Source organism: Rhincodon typus, chromosome 11 (assembly GCF_021869965.1).
Source record: "Rhincodon typus isolate 14 chromosome 11, sRhiTyp1.1, whole genome shotgun sequence".
NCBI lineage: Eukaryota > Metazoa > Chordata > Chondrichthyes > Orectolobiformes > Rhincodontidae > Rhincodon > Rhincodon typus.
The window spans coordinates 51580069-51600733 of record NC_063342.1 but is presented as its reverse complement, the minus strand read 5'-3'; the positions used below and the strand labels follow the sequence as shown (position 1 = coordinate 51600733).

The window sequence follows — 20665 nt, the reverse complement described above, 5'->3', positions numbered from 1 at the left end:
CAGTGGGTATAAACTGGCAGCCAAAAATATATGCTCAAACCTAAAAGGGAACAAAGGGAATAATTATACTCCAAGGTACTCAGAACTCCATAGTACTCATGGAAAATAAATGCATTTCCTTGTTTGTGGTTTCAGATGGAGAGGGTACCAAATCATAAAAATAAACAAATTTTACTGATCAGTTTCCTTCCCAAAGACAACAATACTCTCACATAAGTGAAGCGTTGTCTGAGCTCAATTCAGGCACCATTGGACTCAGTATCCAGCCCAGCTAATGAAAATGTAGTCAAAAACTTTGCGTCACAATTACTCAGAAAGCCTACATGGACATGCATCAGATGATGACTCATTTGTTTCATTTGTGTTTTTACTCTTGACATCACCTCGAATTCAGCATCCACTAATCATGCCTCATCATTTATAATAAGGGTGCTACTCACTATCCAATATCTAGGGTGCATTAGCGAGACCAGGCCAAGTCGGCATCACTGCGACTCGATTTACCAAAATAGATTATGTATTTTCCTTAAAACAAAACAGCAAGGAAAGCTGTTGAGCATGTTGAACGTGAACGAACAGCCAATTTTACAAAACCATAAATAGGTAAATGAAATGAATTCTACTTATCATATTATAAACTTCAAAACTTTAATAACTACTCATAGATTGAAAGAATCAAAGACAAACTGTTATACATGAAAGAATCAGCAATAACTCTGTCTGGAATAAACTATTTAGGGACAAAGACAAACTTATACAAAAATTGAAAGAAATTAGCCATGTCTGGGAAAAGGAGGAGTCAAAGCTAAAACTGATTTATCAATTGCTTGATGAATTGCTACCTCATGCCACAAGGACATCCGATAGCCCTTCTTAAGGAGTTAATGACAGGTTGTGCTTTCAAACAGCCAATACCAAATGTAACAAGGAACAGAGAAGCTACTGCTGATAAGGTGGCAAGCCGCAGACTTGATAGTTCCAACAGCATACTCAACAATTTAGGTGAAATAATCTGAAAAAAAGTCAATAAGAATCATATTGTAGACCTTAAGGGTTAAAATTCTATACAAGAATCCAGCACCAGAATCCTTTCATTAGCAGAACTTGGAAGAACAACACTGCACAAGGATTGAACCTTGGACACATCCAGAGACAGACACTGTTGGTTGGAATTGTAGCTAAATTCCACCATTAAAATCAACAACAGCCAAGTTGAGTTGTGAGGTTTAACTTGTTTACTTGAGGGATCTTATTTTGGTTGCTACATGCAACAAAGTTTAAATCATTGTTTCAGTACTTTATTGTTTGACAGATTTCTTAATAAGCAGCCAAATTAAAACGGTAGCCTGCGGTGATTTACCCACAACATACTTGATATAACAAGACAATACAATATTTACAAAAGTGAAGATACTACTGAAAGCAACAGTGACACTTGGTGTTAGCTGTCAATCTCAAATTGAGACACAATGTCACTGTGGGTAAGTGCCATCATTAGTCTAAAGCTAACAAAGGATCAAAATGTCCAGACTTAAATCGGACTTAAAGCAACAACTAACTCTAGGTTAGAGAGATATCCTAGTAAACACTCAATTTACCTATGAGATGAAGACCAAATTTCAGATACCCAGAATTCAGCATTGTATCTACCGCATCCCTACACAGTTGCCAAGAAAACAGACTGGCAGCTCCACAATGTGTTTCTGAATGGACTGGCTGGACTCCACCCCTAGTAAGTCAGCAATCTATTCTAGCCACTTTCAACAACCTGTGATTTTGGGAAAATTAATACTTGCCCAGACAGCCATCAGGGACAAAATGACATTAATAGCTCTGCACACTCACACTGGGAGCAATCTTTGGAAGCACGTGGCATACAAGACTGGAATACATATTCTCTGCAGCTTGCAGAACTAACTGTATTTAGCAGTAGCTGTGAAAGACCTGTGATCGGTAGAATCTCATAAATATTCCAAAAAAAATGTACAAAAAAAAAAGTTTAAATTGTTACATCTTCTAAAATTAAGTAATACCACCATTGGCACTGCCTGCACCTCGAGAATGGTCAACAGTCATTTATTTATATAACACAATAGGAAGGCTGTTGGTATCCATGGTACTAAGCTAAGGTCACACTAGATCTTCCAAGAAAGAGATACAATTGCCAAAACTAGTCATTTCACCTCAACATGAAAGTTAAATAAATGGTATGAATCCCCAAAAGTACATTTCAAATTGTTCTTGATTATTAATAAAATCTTGAAGTTTCATTTGCCACAGATTCCTATAACAACCAACCACCATTCCAGATCCATTTGGAGTGTAATTTTTTTTGCAGAGAATAATGAATAAATTCACTTCTGTTTCATGGAGATGAAACATGCATCACATTTTAATTATGTAAATGCAATGCAGACAAATTTACAAACAAAATCACCAGCCTTTAAATTCAAGGTGATGACAGGCAGCAGTTATGCAAATATTTTCAAAACACCAGCTATTTTAAAAATGGTCAAAGTCAAAAGAACAAACTTTTGAATTCAGAACATTTAAGATAGGCCAGAGTCATAACAAAAATCTGTACAATTCTTGAACGTAAGGTTTACAAAGTACTGCTGGGCAACAATGGTCGACTATCAAGTCTTTAGCTACACGGCAAAAGCATTCAAGGAGGCAAGCTGCTGTACCTGCTAATCAAGTGATTCAGTGGCTAAATAGCTCTTATATTTTGCATGATAATTAGTGTTTATAGACATAATGTGCTGCTTACTAGGAGCTCAATACTGCATGTACAAAATGTACTAGGGTAATAATCGAGTGCTTTTCAAAGCACGTTAAATTAAATAATCTTCAGATGTTCCAATGAAGGAACCATCACCAGAGCAACCACCCAGGTGGCAGAAGTTGCCCACAAATATTTAACAAATAAGCACAAAGGCAACAGTGCTGAAGGTCTAGCAGTGTTGCTAAGGTGACAGTGGATGTAGAATACAGATCTGAACTGCTAAATGCTCTTCTGGAGTTCTTATGATACAGAATATGGTCTCCATTATTCAGGTCTTCTTATGGCCACTGGTTGATTGCCGACTTTAAAATCAATGAAATGCATCAATACACCTTCCACTATAAATTTGGAACAAAGTAAATACTTAACGTGACGTTATTATAACATGATCCTTGGGAATTCCAACACTGATTTTCGAATAGATTCTAAAGTAGGACAAATCACCATTTGGTTTCGATTTCTGCTGTTATTTATCCAGAGCTACAATGACAGTAGAGACTTCTGATTAAAAGGTGTAGAGCTGGATGAACACAGCAGGCCAAGCAGCAGGAAAGCTGACGTTTCGGGTCTAGACCCTTCTTCAGAAATGGGGGAGGGGGAAAAGGGATTCTGAAATAAATAGGGAGAGAGGGGGAAGTGGATAGAAGATGGATAAAGGAGAAGATAGGTGGAGAGGAAACAGACAGGTCAAAGAGGAGGGGGTGGAGCCAGTAAAGGTGAGTGTAGGTGGGGAGTTAGGGAGGGGATAGGTCAGTCCAGGGAGGACGGACAGGTGAAGGATGCGGGATGAGGCTCGTAGGTAGGAGATGGGGGTGGGGCTTGAGGTGGGAGGAGTGGATAAGTGGGAGGAAGGACAGGTTGGGGAGGCGGGGACAAGTTGGGGTGGTTTTAGGATGCAGTTGGGGGAGGGGAGACTTTGAAGCTTGCGAAGTCCACATTGATACCATTGGGCTGCAGGGTTCCCAAGCTAAATATGAGATGCTGTTCCCACAACCTTCGGGTAGCATCGTTATGGCAGTGCAGGAGGCCCAGGATGGGCATGTCGTCCAAGGAGTAGGAGGGGGAGTTGAAATGGTTCGCGACTGGGAGGTGCAGTTGTTTATTGCGAACCGAGTGTAGGTGTTCCGCAAAGCGGTCCCCAAGCCTCCGCTTGGTTTCCCCGATGTAGAGGAGGCCACATTGGGAACAGCGGATACAGTATATCACATTAGCAGATGAACATCTGTTTGATGTGGAAGGTCTTCTTGGGGCCTGGGATGGGGATGTCTTCTGATTGTTCCGATTTCCCGTATGTATCCTTGAGGATCGACATTAAGAATTGCCAAATCCTACTTCAGTCACATAATCAAAATCCAGTGATGGTTTTTTACAACTTTTTTATTAAAATAAAGGTTCCCTGCATTCTTCTCAGATAGATCTGTGATATTTATGACAAGAGACAATTGATTTTTTTTTTTGTTTTGTTTGCAATATGCCCAATGTGGATTTTTACCTACAGGGAACTCATTAGAACCTATAATCTGATTAAATGAGGCAGAGAGATAATTACAAAAAATTAAAAATAAGGTGGTGCTGGAGACAAACCAAATGACTGGAATAACATGGTAGGGAAAAGAGTCGCATGCCAAGTGTGTAACCAATGTAATAAGCAATCCAGAACTGTACAAACTAATTAAGGTAGAGAGATCATAACAATTTATCAAGGTGATGGTGTCAAAACATGACAGTAAGGCTGTCATTTCGTTTGTCTCCAGTACCACCTTTTTTTTTAAATTTTGTAATTATTTCTCCGCCTCATTTAATCAGATTATAAATAATCCCTTCGCTTGTTATTCAGCTGTTGACACTTTACTCACACTGCCTGATACTTTTGATCACCTGCAGAGCATAATTATTCGACATTCCATTCACTCCACGTATATGACCTTTTGATCCCTCTACCTATAAATTATGAGTCTGTGCGCTTCTCTCTCACTTCACCCAATGAAAGGGTTATGCTCTGAAAGCTTGTGACTTCAAAAAAACCTGGTGTACTATAACCTGGTGTCAGCTGCTTTCTGACCTTGTCCATCCCAGTCCACACCGGCATTTCCGCATCAAGGTTGATGCAGAAAGGATTTTCCCTTGGTTCAGGGGTCGAGAACAAGGGGATAGAGTCTCACGATAACAGGTAGGTCATTTAGGACTGAGCTTAGCCAGTGTTTCTTCACTCAAATGGAACGAGTCTTTAGAATTCTTAGCAAAAGGGCTATGGAGGCTTAGTCACTGACCATGTTCAAGACTGAGACTGATCCATTTCCTCTTATTAAAAGACATCGAGACATGGAAATAGATTGGGAAAATGACATTAAAAGTAGAAGATCAACCATGATCAGGGTGAATGGTAGAGCAAGCTAAGGGATTGAATATCATACTCCTGCTTCCATTTTCTATGCACCTAAATAGGATTTCATGTCTTAAAGTCAAAACTAAAAACATTGCTAAGAAAAAGGTGTTGCTTTTAGAAAAGTAAACTAAAATATATCAAGTTCTTTTAAAACAAACAACACAGCCAAAGCAAACAGTTCAAAAATGGTTTCACATAAAAATAGTGATCTATTACAACAAAAAAGCACAAGTCAGAAGGGTCACCTGCCTGTTTTTTCTGTTCTGGTTGTCTTGGTTCATAATCAACCTTCTACAAACTGTGTTATATGGACTCCCAAACAACACAATATACAACAATTTTTCTCCCCACTTTCAAATGGGCACTTGGCAATATTTTTGCTCCCCAAATGGTACCAATATTTGCATTTTTACATTAGCACCCAGAAATGTTAGTTCAATTAGAGTCTTAGCTTATACCGAACCATCGCTTGCGGGTAGCATTTGTACAAACTAACGTCAACATTTCACATTATGGAATGCATCATTAAGAAGTCAGTTTGCAAATCTTCCTGCAGTGTCTTATCACATTCAACTTTTACTTTCAATAAAGCTGAAATGGTGTTTTGCCCTTCATTATCAACATGAATTCAATTTGGCTCTTTAATTTAAAGCTCAATCTTCACTATTGTACGTACTAGCTCAATTTTGCATACATTCCTTGTTATGGGGATATCAAATTTTAATCAGACAGGAAACATGCCTTCATAATGTTTAGAGATTAGATGAGCAAAGTGTGGGTAAAAAAAGTGGACTAATTCTGACTATTCATGTTCCACATGTACTCATTGTAATGAGGGCCACTGAGAAAGTCTTACCATTGAGGCACTTTCTCAACTTTGCTCAGCTAAGGTGCGGGATACATTTGGACATATTATGCAAGGCAATGGCACTGAAAGTATAATTCTAAATTCAATCCAACGTGGTGATGTCAAGTCGTCGGTGGAAAGTCTTGTACTCGGCCCCAGTTGAAACATATGGCATACTTGATTCCCAACAGTTGTATTTATGCCCAAATTGTGCATGCAAGTTTTACCTTTTGCTATGATATAGTAAAGTAAACAATGTAATGCAAGACAAGTAACTCCCTTAAGTCTCAATAGTGGGCCTATCCTCTACTACTCAATTAGACTGATCCTTAGACTCATACAGAAAGGAAGAATTCCCTCAGCAAAATTTTAATTTGCTATTTTAACCTTTGGATTTTATTAGACAGCTCCTATTGGAGCAATCAGGTTAATGCGTATTCACTTGAGTAGGAGATGAGAGGAGTGAATTACCTCAACTACAAGCTACCACTGGCTGGTAACTATTGAATAAAGTAGCTGGCCTTAAGGGTCAACTCAAACTTTGCCATTTAGTTATCAGTTGGGAGAGCTGAGCCCACCTCTGGAAGGAGCTAGTCAGTTTGTTGTTAGTCATTAGTCAGTTCTACAGCCTACACATGCACAGTTTATCAGTTACTATTCTCCTAACAGATAACACCTTACCTAGCATTAACTTACCAAAATAGTTTTCAAATTAAAAATCCTACATTAGTTTATGTAATAAACCTTTTCCTTCCCAAGTACATATTCCTCCTCAAGACTAACAGAGGTCAACCCTTCCTGCTTAGTATACACACAGACTCGTATTACAAGGAGAGTTGATGACTGTCTCAACTGTACCCCATACTCCATACAACAATTGTTTCATTTTTTACATTGCTTTTCACAACCACCAATAAAACAAGCAGACAGAGGAGTCAGAGGCAACACAGTGTGGAGCTGAAGGAACACTGCAGGGCTGGCAGCACCAGAGGAGCAGGAAAGTCGACATTTTGAGTCAGGACCCTTCACCAGTCCTGATGAAGGGTCCCAACACAACACATCGACTTTCCTCCTCCCCTGATGCTGCTTGATCTGCTGTGTTCCACCAGCTCCACACTGTATCAACTCTGACTTCCAACATCTGCAGTTCTTGCTATCTTCTAGACAAAGGAGTCAAATTGAATTCAATCCAAATAAATGTGAGGTGATACACTTAGGTAGGACAAACAAGGCAAGGGAATACATGATGAATGGCAGAACCTGGAGAGCACCGAGGACCAGAGGTACAATAATATGCATTACTACCAGCCCTTTATGTTCGGGAGACAAATAGAGAAAAAGAGTTTCAGCAGACATATGGTATACTTGTTTTTATTAACTGAGGCAGAAGGTTTAAGAGCAGGGAGGTTATGCTGGAACTATATAACGACATTGGCTAGACCACAGCTAGAATATTGTGCGCAGTTCTGGAATTCACATTATAAGAGGGATGTGACTGTACAGGAGAGGGTGCAGAGGACGTTTACAGGATGTTGTCTGGGCTAGAGAGTTTCAGTAATGGAGATTGGACAAAGATTCTTTTCCTTGGGAGGAGAGAAGACTGAGAGGGGGCATAACGGAAATGTATAAAGTTATGAGCGGCATAGCCAAGAAGGAATTTTTACCCTTGAAAGGATCAATGACAGGGAGCACATATTTAAGGCTACGAGGTGGAGATTGAGGGGATGTGAAGAAATTGCTTTTCATAAAAACAGTATTGGTAGAAATCCTCATAACACTTATGTTGGTTTTACATGTACACTCACAATGCCAAGGTATACAAGGCTATGGGCCAAGTGTTGGAAAATGGGATCAGCGTTGTTGCTTGTTTTTGACTGGTAGACTCAATGGGCCTTTTGCTGATCTGTAAACCTCTATGACGACAACTCTTTGGAAAAGAAGTGGTTTCATATCAATAACTAAACTCAAAGGAAATGTGATTATTATACAAACTAAAGTCTAGTAACTACTGTTAATACTCTTTCAGCATGTCTTCAATGGCAGATGCCCAGATTTTAAATCAAGCCTGCTGCGAATAAACACTGAACATCAAAATGATGGCTAGATACTTGTTAGTTAATAACATGTTTCAACTTGCCAACTTTTTAAGCTGATTGGCTGCTCCAATTTTTTCACTTCTAGTCTGAAATCATTTCCCCCCATCTCAAAAATGACACTCATGATTGTAGATAGCAATTGTAAGAAGCAACCTTCCCACCTACAACCCTGCCCTAGCCACTGGTCTCCACATAATCAATCATTAAATCCTTGCCTACTGGCAATGTCCACAAGTTTTGATCAGAATAGTGAGAGCCAGAGTCAATGACACAGGCATATCGTCTCATTCCTCCTGTTCCAACCACTACTGGCACACTTCTGGTGCAGTTTGAAACTCAATAAGCTAAATCAACAAGTTTTGCTTTTTAGAACCAGTGTTCAACAAAAATGATCTATCCATGTTGATAACTCTTTATATTTGATTTCAAATGCAAATCTCCAAATTCAAATTATTTTGTAAATAACTACAAACTGATCCAAAAAGAATCAGTCATCAGAACTGACCTTAAATTTTCTCTACTGTTAAAAAGAATCAGCAGTAACAACGCTTTAGTGTTAAGCTCATGTAGCATGGCTAAAGGTATTCTTAAAAATATCTCCTCATTGTTTAATTAGATGTTCAAAAGTCCCAAATGCACACATCTGTTGTCACCAAAGTATACAAAGGCATAGAAACATGAAGAATTCACGAACTAAAATACAAAACTGTCACGTTTTAAAATATTTCATTTGCTATACAGATCCAGGCCAAGAAAGTAATAGAAAATCCCATCTGATACCTCTATTAATGCTTCTCCTAAGCCAGCTGCTTAGGAGTTCTCAAAAGTAGTCAGGGTGATTCATCCTCCAATTTTTCATCCCTCCCTGTGGGGATAGCACCTGGCTCTCCTTCCCGACAACAAAACTGAAATAAGGAATTCAACACAGTGAACTGTATGCATGAATGAACATTCCATTAATTTGTGGCTTAGTGCACAAGAACATCACCGTGTCCCCATTTTGGAATTAAATCCATGTGTTGTGTTAGCATATACAACAAGTCCAAAATGAAATAGGTTAATTTCATTCAGTAAACTTTATCTATGGAGTATAATGCACCTAGGCAGTTTAAGAAAACCAATTAGACCTTATTCTGTGAAGGCTAGGGTTCACATGTACGTGAGATTGACTGCTTCAGGTGGAAAAGATGGCCAGTCTAACCGAGCAAATGGATTAGTTTTGCAGATAGACAGTGATGTTTGCTATTGTGTGTATGAAAGTCTGTAGCTCATTTTTCATGATCCAACCAATTTATTCCAGGCTGTGACCCAACTGGATAAACACTAAGAAAGTTCATTAGCTAATCACCTGCTCCAGAACTTCCAACCTACCACAATTATCCTAGGCTTCATCAATGGGCTAAATCTCACTGAAAACTGAACCAACCGAAATTTGTTGATTTTTTTTCATGATGTGTATATTTGTCTGTCTGCCTTTCACTATCACAGCCATGTCCCAAAGCATGTTAAAATAGCTTTAAGTAGTCAATCATAATTTAGAGCCAATTTCTATTCTCTACAGCATATACACAGCGTCACTAAAAACTTTTCTATCCATTTGAGTTGAGCCTAGTTTGCCATGTTAAGCTATGCAAGTTATATTCTGTATAATATTTATGATATAGATGAATTTGCCATAAACCAGTTCCTTACCCAAAACAATTGGCTGTATACTTATCTTCAGACAAAGCCACCTGCAACTATAGAAACTTATTTGCAAGCAGGTAGAAGTATCCTGGGATAGAAATATTCTTCGGTATTAACAATACAAATGGTAATTCTTACTGTAAAGTACATTAAAATAAATCTGTTTGATATCTGTCTCATGCACTTTCCACTAAGGAGACTTCTGAAAAGGCAGTGCATACATGCACTTTTACTGCAACTTAAATAGCAGTTGATGCAAATGAATGGTTTGTGATGAAAACAGCTATAAATATTCTGGGCTGACTCTTCATGGTATAGTGCAACAAAAAAGAAAACATTGTATTATATTAAATCTTCATTATGCATACTCCCACTGGTGGTCCCAGTTGTCCTACAAGTCAACTATTTCTTTAACCTTCTTCCTCTTATGTGCTACATAGCACTATTTATCCAAATCATGTGACATCATCATTTATCTTGGCATTCTGGTACCTTGTGAAAATAGTCTTTTATAAAAATGTCTATTTGAAGTAGATGAATACCATTTGATCATTTGCACCAGTGAACCATAATTGCATTATGGTTTTGAGGTGCTGGCACCTTTACACTGGGTCTTCGTCACTCTTGTCATCCTCCCTGGAGGATATCCCTGGTTTCCCTATCAACATGGACACAACATCCCAACTGGTTCGTTGATCTGAATGAGATATTTGATGAGATTTTTATTTTACAAAGGAACTTCATGGTATACAGCGCACAATGTTCAGAACATCTAGGGTTTTCTGCTCATCCAGTCAACATTTAATTCTGAAAATTGTCTGAAGATACAAGGTAACGTATCCAATGACTCAACATTACAAGTACAGCAAGATTGAGAGTAATTCATTTCTGCTGTAAAATCAATGACTTATTTTAAAAATGATAGTATCATTATTTGCATATAAAATACACGTGAAGGGTACAACAAACATCTGCTATTCTGTTTCCTTTATACTTGAAATAGATTGTTACTGGTCTGCTACTTAGCTACATTATTGCCTCATTTCACAAAAAAAAAATACAAACATTCTATCCAAGAAAAGCTATATACAGTCTCAGAGATAGTAGGAACTGCAGATGCTGGAGAAACCGAGACAACAAGGTGCAGGGCTGGACGAACACAGCAGGCCAAGCAGCATCATAGGAGCAGAAAGGCTGACGCTTCGGGCCTAGACCCTTCATCAGAAAAGTCTCTGTTCCTTTGGTAATCAAGTACATATTTTATTTTTGTTTGCCAGCATCCATCATGTTTTTACTGTGAATAAGTGGCAATAAAGCAGTGAAACCAAATATTTTATTTTCCTTAAATTTATTAGGGGAAACATGTTGATTCAAATCACATTCACGATACTTGAAACCTGATGTATGCACTTTCAACATACGTATGCTTATCTTTTAAAAACTTGCAAAAATATGTTCTATGAAAGTCACATTCAAGAAAAAATATTTTGATTGAATTTGACATCAGGATTCTTTAAAAAAAATGCCTCATCTGCCTAAATATAATAACAGAACTCAATCTTTCTATTCGTACTGGTCATTATTTCAAATCAAATGCAAATCAAAATTCTCTTTAAGAAACAAATCTATTCAAAGATAGATCAGACAGCATCTTTAAGGGAGTAAAAATGATTTTGTTAAGAATTATTACAGTTGTCATCACCTGTCCTTTATCTTGGATGCTGACTGACCCTATTGCGCATTGCCAAGAATTTTTGCTCGAATTTCACATCTTTTTCTTTAATACAATAGAAGCTGTCACTTTAAATGCTCCCATTATAAAATGAAAAGAGATGAAGATGATTAATCTTTATCTCATTATTTGCTCAGATCTCTCTGAATCATGGACAGTGATCAAAAACCCAACAGAAATTCAGCTTGGACTTTATTTAGTGTTGTGGAGTATTACCTACAATACAGCTTCTTCCTCCTCGAAAAGAAAATTATTGCATTGACCCATAGCAAAAGATCACACTACCGTTAAGGAGTTTGAAAAAAAAAAAAATCAGGTTTGGATGGTATTAGAGCCTACTGACAACGAGCCCCAATAACTTTGTGACTTTGATCACAATACTGGAGGTAGGCAGTCAACCAAATGTGTGCCAGTTTCAAAAGTTGAAAGGAATGAGAGACAATGGACCAGGCATTTTCTGTTTTAATCACAACTTCAGATATCTCGCTTGATATTTCATACTATGAGCATTTATCACAAAAAGCAAATAAGGTAATCTTTTAATTCAATTTATATAAAACTCTTTCCATCAGTCCATCTAGTAATACTAGTTTGCAAGTAATACTTTGTATTTCCAGCCACCACACATGCAACCATTGGTTCCTGGGATAAAAGCAGTTAAAGACAGGTTGTAATTATGGGCAGGACACTGCAAGACGTTTCCCCTTGTGTACAGTGTAGGGATCTTTCACTTAAGATGGAGATAAGGAGGATGTTAAACTTCTTCCTTTCATTGTAACAGTCTAAAAATGGTCAGAATTTTGATCAACAAATGGAGTCAAAGGTTATAGGTAAGTGAGTTCAGACCACAATCAAATCAGCCATAAACTAAATGGTGCAGCAGACTGGAGGGGTTGAACGGCCAGCTCGCATTTCTTATGGCACCCACATGTACAATTTACCAAAACAGACCCAGCCATCTATAACAGATGGTCACCATTGAAGGTTATATAAAGACTAGTACAATGTAGTTTCCTACTAGCCTACAAAACGGACTGCTTGTCTGTTTTTTTTTCCCCTTAAGTGTTGCTAAATGGTTTCCTAAATTTGCTCCAAGTCCGTGGTATTCGGCCAATTCAATCACAGCCAAGCACGGGGAAAAACAAACAAACCCCAGTTTGCTCAACTGGCAGCCCTGTCCTGGCCAGTAGCAAGAATGTAATCACACCAACTGATCCTTATCGGTTCCAGTCCCTCAAAACGTGCGGGTGCTGACCGATATTCCGGTCCAACCTAAATATTTGTTCAAAACCAAGAGAAAGTAGAGTTGGAGACCTTCCACAACGATATTGTTGAAATTCACCTCCAGGAGAACGAAATTGAAAAGACAGGCAGAAAATAGGGAGCCAGTATGAAGAGTAGGAAAGTAGGACATGGCCATGTTCCGGATAGTTCGAGATCAACATCTCTGTAGAATTTGAGCGCCCCCTATTTGCCTATAAATAGTTTGAAAATACTCATATGCGAAATTAACAGTATTTTTTCAGAGGACAAAAGGAAATGCGCCACACGTAATTCCCATATTTTACATCTTCCAGCTTTTTCTTCTGGGTAATTTTCTCCAAAATATTACTTCAAATTGGGTAAGAACATATGCGAAGGAGCAGGAGTTAATGTTACTGATGGAGCAGGCGGCATATCAGTAAGAAAACAACTCAGACCGGTATAAGCAAGCCATCCTGTCCACCATTCGAAGGGGGTGCACGCGGTTTAGGGTTACGGACCACAGGCTATGGGGTCAGCTTCCACGAGGATTATATCGGTGTCCGGGGAAACAACATAAACCAGAGTGTTAATTTCCGAGTTTATTCCCAATCCTCCCACTCACTACCGAAGAAATGTGCTCCCAGCCCAGCCACACAAGTTATTCCAAAACACAAAAAAAACTACGGAGATCCGGAAATAAAAAAAAAAGTGTTCGAGAAATTGGTTCCCAGAGCCTAAACCTTAAATCAGTTCCTCTCTTTCTGCAGATACTAAATCTGTTGAGTTTCCCGAGCACTTACTTCCAAAATATGTTCGATTTGAAAGACAGGCATGGCTTAAATTATCGCTGATAAGGAGCACTTCTAGTAAATAGCCTATGTTATTACGGCCCCCATTTCATAAACACCAGAGCAACAAAAGTGTTCCTCGCGAGTAAATTCAGAGTTGGTCCATTGTCTGAACATATCCCTTATTTTTGTAAAAAGTACCAGATTTAAAACCGTTAACTTTTCTTAATGCTCTAGACAAGGTGGGACACGTGTTGGAGTACATTGCTCCTAAAATCGGGTAGCGTAAAGAATGTATTCCTCTCGCCTGAAGGAGAGTACTTACAGGAATCGGTGAAGTTGTGCAGTATATTAGCTGTGGATTCAATAATATCTCCCTTGGCAGTACGGCATGTGATAGAGTTAACAGCTGGCGAACGGGGTGGATCATTACACCTGTAGGCGGACTCTCCTTATTCGCTGTTTGTTAATTTACCACAAACCAGGCCAATTAGTATAGAGACATGGTCAAGGCGGGTGGAAGGTTCCTCGCTTAGATTGCACTAAATGATACAATTGTGTCTTCAGTGCCAAAAGGGAAACTCGGTTTGCCTGATATCAACCCTTGAAGCGCAAAAGGACAATGTAGAGTCCTCGCAATCCAATTTGTTTCAGAGTCAGTAATTAAAGAGGAGAATCTTTAGTAGGAGGCGTTGCAACAGAATGCGTGGGAACAGCTTCACTTCAGCAAATGCTGTACAGAAAAGACTTGCAGATGTTTCACGAGAGATAATAGCTACCGAGTGAGATGTGCTTAAATAAAGCAGTTTTTTTTTTGAAAAAAAAGAAAAAAGTTTAGGGAATGAGTGAATCGGGTATTGTAGTTTGGAGGCTCCATTTTTCCATAGTTTGCCAAGTAGCTTGCTGCACCTTTCCAATCCAATGCCAAAATTAATTCAAGTGAAATGTATTGTTTTGTTGGCTTCCTCCCACACTCTCTAGCACGGCCTGAAATACCTACAGACTACGGATTTCTTGCAAGTTACCGATAGAGACGCTTAAAAATGCATTTCACTTCTCACCGTCTTACTTGGAGTCGGTCATACAGTGGATGCAGAATTAATTTTGAAACTAGAGATGTGAATTTGATGTTAAACACTATTTATACGCATCTAAAAGCTTTATGGCCACACTTTTAAGCATTTGCCATCGCACCAGTGACCGACGGAGAGCACAAGCTAGATTGGCTTTTTTTTAAAGACAAGAGTGAATATTGCGAGTAATTGACGCTGCCAGTTGAGAAATGTAACAGAATACGCCGCTGCTGCTGCTAGGCAGATGGAGATGATTGGTGATAGTGGATGCTTGTTTTCCCCCAACACCCCTCCCCAAAAAAAACTGTACCTAAGATGAAATGCGACCATCCGCACTGTACTTCAATTTTTTTCTGAAAATATGGCGTACTGTTTTAAATTGACAACTAATCCACAAATGTAGCCATCGGTTCTGCGGTTGTCTGCAAACTTTACGACAATCTTAAAAATGCAAGCTCTAGCCAAATGTACAAGAGAGCATGGTATCTGCAGTAACTTATGGAGAATCGAGTCGAGGCGACCTGCAATACGGAGGCATCTACAATGTATCCGGTTGGGTGCAGGAATTTACGGCATTAAAATAAAAGAGACACGGGAGTTTATGTAATACATGGGGAAATCTTACCCAAACCTCCCGAAATGATCTGCTGGTCCCGATGTCAGCAAATGACACCTTTGATGATTACAGCGCCCACTCAGCGAAAATGCAACCGGCTTCTCCTCCAATCTCAGCTCTTAAACAGCGACCAATTTTTAAAAGAAAAATCCCCTTCCCAAACGTGCCAAATTCACCACCAGGGTAATACTTCCATATGCACTTGCATTTCCTCTGGGATCACAGCTTCATGTGTCCTGAAAGTGACCAGTTTGCTTGCAGCAGCGGCTGAGACAGAAAGAGAGAGCAAGAAGAGACACACACGGACACACAGTGCAAGAAGTCCGCAAGCTCTATGACAGGGCGTCGCGACGGCACAAGGGGACGTGGTTTTCCTTTCTCAACCATCCCATGGTTTGAAGTGCACGCTCCGGCAGCCGATAATGGAAGCTAGGAGAAGCTGGATCGACACTTGCACAAGCGGCTTTCAAGCTTTTTGCGCTGCTACCGCTGTGAGAATGCACCGAGCTCCCGCGGCGCAGCGAGATCTCTCAGGTCCTAGCGCCCGCCGCAGCATCAACTGTGAAATCATCCCAACCTTTTCAGGGCAACGGAACGGATTGGAAACGCCAAGCACCACGACTTCTGTTTAACTGCCGAGACCGTTCTGGACTGATGAGCGCATGAGAAGATAGCCTACATTAAAAGGATGTACCGGCGTGCAGAGCTCGGGTCTAACGCTCCCAGTTATTACATTGACTTGTCCTCACTGCCGCCCACTGGAGATCCCGAAGACCAATAACGCTGGCTCGTGTTCAGCACTGATTCTGAATTGGATCCTTATCGGCGGGATCCCACTGAGCCTTGTTCGGAGAATCCTCTCGCCAAATACCAAATGCACTTCAATTCTTTGGATTTACTTTTAATACATTGTGTTTTTTTTTTAAATCTAATTCCTAATTCTTCCTTGCTATAGCGAGTTTGCTACAGTGTGAAGTCCTTAACAAAGTTTTCCCCACGGCTGCGGATGAACTAAAAGGCCGCTATAGACCGAAAATAAATGCGATCAGAATTTCGATGAAGTGGCATTCACCAGATGAAAGAGCTCTCAGTGGGGAAATCCGTTCTGTTGACAGACTCTGCTCTAGAGCCGCAGTCTGTGGAAGGAAAGGAACTCCTTAATATCTGCCACTCAGTGCTCACATTACAGGAGGTAAATGTGAAGCAGATTAAAGCCAATGTGCTTTCAAACGGTGTCAGGTGAATCTACTGCGTACGGTATACAGTATAGGGAGGGTACAATGGTACCTCGCTTTTAGAGAAAATATAATCTAACGTGATCTGAACTGACTCACATGAGAGATGATATGAAAATGTGTTTAATGATGTGTTTATGATGTGTTTAATGAAACACAGAGACATTCAGTTATTGTCATTGTATTTTCATGAGCCCGTGCGTACCTAGAACTGTACGAATGACGAATCCAATTGACTAGTTCCTACTTATATTTTGGATGTTGTTGTTCTGCAGTTTTAAAGCGTGTTGGGGACTGTTATCACCCCCACGTACACACACACACACACACACACTTTACCCGGCAGCGTGCCAATTGAAGTCACTGACTGAGCAACAGCAGGACAGGAGCACCAGGGAATACAATCCATACCTGGCGACCTTTTCAACTGCAATTAACCACGCACTATTGATTCCTTTCAAATTTGCTTTTGATCAATTTTAATCCGTAGTGAAGTTTATTCCCTCCCAAAGAGGTCTCGTAATTTTGATGAGGTTTTGCCTGTCAATCAGACAGCCTACAGTCAACATCTCATTTTCACGGCAGAGGTAATTAAGTAAACAGTGATAATGGCAGTCAAAGCGATGGACTCGTGGCGCTAATGGTAACATGTGAGATCGAATGTTCTTCGATAAAGGACTTAGTGCCGTGAAAGTGATGGTTTTACAGGATGTGAAATCAGTGTCGGCCCTGAGTCTGAATATCTGTCAGGGTTAAAACACTGCTGTTTTGCCACATATGAAGAGAAGATTCCAGACTGCATCTTAAAAATTCTCTCATGGTTCCGAAATCCATGGGGAATATTTTATGTCGCTCCTGTGTTACACATAATAATGCCATCAGATGAGAAAGAAACAGGATAAGTCTTGAATTTAGCATGACCCCGACGTTCTGTTACTCTGGAAAAATGCCCAGACTTGGGTGTGACATATACCTGACAAGTAGAGTCGATTGAAAGAAGTGTTTGCTGACTTTTTTTTTTACATTGTACACCTGCATTTATTGGGGAGTGTAGGGTAAGGTGTGTAGAATGGTGTTTCGCTATTATGCCCCGGCTTTGAAGTAATATCAGCAACTGTGCTAAGACGGGGGTATTTTTCAGAGCACTGTATAGGGAGCTGCGTCAAGGTATTAGTATTGTGGGAATATCGGCAGTTTGGAGGGGTTAAGTGTGAATTTCTTGAATACTTTTTTGGGGGAGGTGGGCGGGAAATCGTCATTGAACGGGTACAATTAAGGTTTTCAACGATGAAATCGAATAAGGAGCAATGATCAAATGTAGATGGCGTTACAATCGAGCAGTTCTGGGATTCCAGAGAAAATGTGAATATAGAGTGTTTCCAGTTGCGTAACGCGCAAACTTTGGAAATTTAGCTCTATATGATGAAGGTTGTCTTAAGTAAAAGCAGTGCGAATGATTCACAACGTCCACTTCACCATTAACGCTGAAAACTGACAGTTGATTAAATTAATTCATTACAATCTGCTCTAAGGAAATAAATATTTTAACTAGCTCTGAATGGTCTAAACTTTCTGTCTTCCTGAACTGCTCATCTTGGGGACCATCGTGCAAGGTATTTTGGTTTCTATTGAAAGCCAAACTTGTTCACCGTATTAAGAAGATCACATATTGATATATATTCAGCCCATTGTTGTCCATATCCGATGAATAAATTAAATAAAATGAACATAAAGGCGTGGATTGTTATTGGGTCTTCGTGAACTGCTAGAATTTGTCATCATTTATCACCATTCTGAAACTGACAGTCTGATTAGAGTTAAACACTAAATAACATAAATCCTTTTATTAATTCATTAATAGGATTTGGGTGTCACAAGTGTACAAGCTAGTATGGTCCTTCCCCAGTTTATCATCGAGAAGGTTATGATGAGTTGCCTTTTTGAACTGCAGCAGTCCATATGGTGCAGGGACACCCACAGAGCTGTCAGGAAGGAAGTGTCAGGATTTTGACCCAGCCAACAATGAAGGAATGGCAATGCAATTCTAAGTTAAGATAATGTCTAGGTTGGAGGGGTACTTGCAGGTAGTGTTGATCTCTTACATCTGTTGTCCTTGTTCATCTTGCCGCTAGAGGTTGGGGGTTTGGAAAGTGCTGTTGAAGTGAGTTGGTGCCGTGCATTTCACAGATGGTACACACTGCTGTCACTATATATCAGCGGTGAAGGGAGTGAATGTCGGAAATAATAGATGGGGTCTGTTAAATCGCCTATATAAAGGTTTATAACTTGTTTTCATAGATGAAAGTACATTTTTAAATAGTGATCTAAGTAATGACTATTGTTGAACAAAAGATCAGACTGAAAAAATATATATTTGTGGAATGCTAAATATTTCTATTGTGATTATTTGCTATATTTGTAAACTTTTTTTAGAATATGTATTAAAGCTTTTGCAAGATATTTTAGCCCTACCTTCATCCCATGTATATATCCCAAGATTTATTCTGCTCTATGTAAAATGCTCAAATAATGATTTGATTTGAGTGCTGGTTTTAATTTGCTGGAACAATATGAGAATTCTTTAATATGAGTGACTGCCGAAGCAAATCAATAAAATTACCGTTGCTCATGGTTTACCTGAACAAAAAAAAAGTATTGCAGTCAAAATGCATTGTTCAAGTAGGACCTGGCCAAGGAAATGTTATATTAGATTGTTTCACCAATATCCTAAGGTAATGATTTCTCTTTATTATGCATGAATCCATGGTGCTCAGTTTCTTTCAAAAGGAAAACAACACTAGGAAAGATGGATCTTAGCTCACCCGCTGCAATACCTTCTCGGAAAGGAGGGCTTTGAATTGAAAGCATAAGTTGTACTCTGAACTCTAATCAAGAAGAAAATTTGCAAATTACCTTTAAGACAAATAAAAGATAGCCACTGCACATAATTCTTAGAATAGTACTTTCCAGGAACAATGTAGTCCCCAACAAAGTTGGTGATCCAATAAGTCAAGTTCGTAAAAATATTCACCTTCTTCGTGATACCAAAAAATGGCTTCTTCAAGAAAGCCAGTCACAGGAGATTTGGGTGATTGCATTGATTTGGCAACTAGGTTGCTGCATGCTTTTTCTGTAGCTTGTGCTTTTATTGAACAACAATCTTTTACCCCAAAATATACTTTATTCATAATGTAAAAAAACACACAACATAATACTTCAAATTTTACATTACATTTACAATAACAGGTATTAAATGTATCAGTTAAGTAGATGACGTGCTTCGCTACACTTTCCATTACAAGGTATATTTACAATGTGCGCTTATATTTCATGTTAAACATTCTCAGGAGCGTACAGCCTGAAGGGTTTTACTCATTTTGCAGCCCCTCAGTATGTTATGGAAGAGGGGCCTTGGAGTGGCCTTTTCCCATTGAGTATTAGCAGCACTCAGTATGCAGGCCTAGGCTATGAAACATGCCAGTGTGCAACACCCAGTTGTTGAAATAGCTTTGCACTAGAATATCAGAAAGCTTGGGGCAGACTGTCTCTCATCAAATTAATAAACATGCAGCAGCACTTGATGCTTGTGTCTTTTGGGAACAGCCCATGGAGCACTGAGTCCTGTGTAACAGAACTGGATGTTCAGAATGAACCTCTATAAAAACCTATATTTTCAGGTTTGTTTGTAAAGGCTAATTCTAGAAGGAAGTAGAAAGTAGTCACTTCCCACCATAGGTGCCTTGAGGTCAATGTATGGAGGTGGTGAGACTGGGCATGCAGGAAAGATCTATTCCAGATAATTCTTCTCACCACTCACCAAGTTATTTAAATTAGGAGCAGGGACATTAAGACATAATGTAGTTCATATGGGCCTCTAAGTTGCCTATCACGCAGAGATTTCTTCAGTCTCTCTGAATTAAAGCAGTGTTAACATGAATTGTATCAATGTCTGTTTCAAATCATACATTGCTTCATTCCACAGTAAAATTAACTATACAGGACAATAAATATGATCACAACTGTTTAAATCATTTGGTACTTTGTATATTTGCACATTGTCCCAAAAGAAACAAGACACAATGTTATCTCTGCTACAATGGCCATTAGATGTTTTTCAGTCTTTGCAACATATTTCTCTGTGTGAGCAATTTTTTTCTAGGGGATGCACTGCCTCAC

The 20665-nt window shown here is 39.2% G+C and overlaps 1 protein-coding gene across 1 annotated transcript in view; it reads right to left on the bottom strand.

Annotated features, from left to right (window-relative positions):
• The window catches only part of il1rapl1b (interleukin 1 receptor accessory protein-like 1b), a 1317350-nt gene extending 1303692 nt beyond the window's left edge, over nucleotides 1-13658 (bottom strand). The window contains exon 1 of the mRNA XM_048603178.1: nucleotides 13578-13658. The gene's annotated coding sequence lies outside the window, so the exon portion shown is untranslated. The remainder of the gene's footprint in view (nucleotides 1-13577) is intronic.
• Between the last annotated feature and the right edge of the window lie 7007 nt (nucleotides 13659-20665).